Here is a 2,500-nt window from a genome sequence, read left to right on the forward strand (position 1 = left end):
CTCCGTACAGCCAAAACGTCAAAACAAAGGTTGGAAAGTGTTTCCTCACCCTAATCGGCAAGCACTTCCCAAAATCACACCCTTTGCACAGAATTTTCAACCGGAACACTCTCAAAATTAGTTATAGCTGCATGAGCAATGTAAAAACAATTATCTCCAACCAAAATAAAGCCGTCATCAACAAGTCATCAAATCCACCCGCTCAAACTATCAACACTTGCAACTGCCGTGACAAAAGATCCTGCCCTCTAGACGGAAAGTGCAACGTGCGGTATACCATCTATCAAGCAGAGGTCACAACATCTCAGTCAAAGCAAACTTACATCGGTCTTTGCGACACATCATTCAAATCACGTTATAGAAACCACACATGTTCCTTTAGAAATGAACGCTACAGAAATTCCACTGAACTTAGTAAATATGTATGGGGTTTGAAAGACAAGAAAGTCGACTATCACATTAAATGGCGGATTGTTAGGCATGCGAGATCCTATTCAAATGTAACGAAGAAGTGTAATTTATGTCTGTGGGAGAAATACTATATAATTTGTAGACCAGATTTGGTGACCCTTAACAACAGAAATGAGCTTGTAACAAGTTGCAGACATGCAAAGAAATTCCTTCTCAATAGCGTAATTATTTAAGGCTTATTTTTAGCAGCTCACTGGAAACAGTTTGTATTGTTTAACCGTTGCTATGCACCCCAGCCTATAGTGAATTGCTACCGTTATTTTCAAAATCACTGTAAAACACCATGAATTCCTTCTTTTTGGCAGTTGCCTGATGATTGCTTCGTGAGAAGCATGAAACTCGGAGTAGCAAATAAATGTTTTTGACCTAGTTCAAGTCTACGTATCTATTCAAAGCTCTGGTAAACCCATTGAGCACTTTTAGCTGATGATCAATTTATCACGTCATTTCATTTTATATATATATATATATATAGTTATATATATATATATATATATATATGTAGGGAGAGGGAGAATGAAAAAATGAGTCGCTGGCGAACTTTTCACAGGTCTAGTATATTTCGTGTAAACGTTTCGCCCTTCGGGCTTCTTCAGTACACGCTAAGAACTAAAAACTAAAAATACCTGGTACAACTGAACTTGCGCTTTTTATACAAAACCATGAACCAGAAGGTGTAAAATGTTTAAAATTACAAAAAAAATTTTAAAAAATCACAATAATATGTCACGTAATATGTGCGGTTGGAATTCATTAAGTGGACAATACGTGATATAAGAAATAGTTAGCTCTATTCCGAAAAAGGCGTTAATCACCAGATATTGAAACTAATAATTTAAATCACGGACAAAAGATAAAATGAAAGAGGCTTTTTCTTTTATGAGACTGTGCCCAGTTTAGGTTTGTTGTTAACAACCCAGTTAGCGATGTCCTTATCGATTTGTCCCTCGTGTAGCCACTTATTACTCCACTTACTGATGCTGTGAACGGAGTTGATGCTAGAATCCGAATCTAATGTTTCATAATGGAGTGGGTTTTCTAGCTGGCCAAGCATTTTATCAGAATATTCTGTTTGGTCAAGGATCACAATTTTAGATCCTTTATATATATATATATATATGTATATAGCTGTAGTTTTGAAAACAAGGTCAAACTTTGCTGCGAAATCCAAAGTGCAACTGCTGCCTTTGGCACTCATTTGTCGCATGCAAGTCTAACATGTATGAGGTAATAGGACATGGCCAAAACAATTTACTACACCTCTTTATGGGAGGTTTAGTGAAGGAAATGTCGACTTGCTGGGTAAGGGAAAAGGGCTTCCATGCCACATGAAACCATATTTCTTCTGAAGTCACCTTAGTCTTGTTGCAAAGATCAGTTCCAAATGTAGCAGACACATTAATGGCCTTAATTGCCTTGATGACTAATCACATTAGCCTTTTTCTCACACATATATTTTTTTTATCTCCAGGTCTAAGTCACAAGTTGCCAAATGACAACGACACTGACTTCTTAAATCAAAACATGTTTTCAATGGAGGGGTTAGAGTCCAGTTTCTGAGAAAATAAAACCGTCCCCATTATTCTAGTTTAATTTAAAGACATAAGATATGTGTAGAGGACCCCGGTTTTCGTCATTTATACATATATTTATTAAAAACTGAACTACGGATATCACATTTCCAGCATTTTCATTGGCTCGCCGGACACAGGTTATCAGCTCATATACCTGCACTACCAAATATGGTCACTGAACACAGCAGCAAATACACAGTTTTGCGGCTCCGAGAAAAAATGGCCAAATAAATTCAATATAAAAGAGTTGTGATGTTGGGGTTTTTAATAAAACAATTATTTCCTTGCCCGCGCGCCGGTTAACCTCAGAGATATAATAAATATCTTACTAACCTCGTTTTCTCGGTCCGTACTGTAAGTTACGGATCCTCGTTTTTTCCCGTTGATTTATGGCCCGCGCGCTTCGCGCTTGGGCCATAAATCAGCGGGAAAAACACTCGATCCGTAACTTACAG

The sequence above is a fragment of the Montipora foliosa genome, chromosome 1 (genome assembly GCF_036669935.1).
Source record: "Montipora foliosa isolate CH-2021 chromosome 1, ASM3666993v2, whole genome shotgun sequence".
In the NCBI taxonomy this organism is placed as follows: Eukaryota; Metazoa; Cnidaria; class Anthozoa; order Scleractinia; family Acroporidae; genus Montipora; species Montipora foliosa.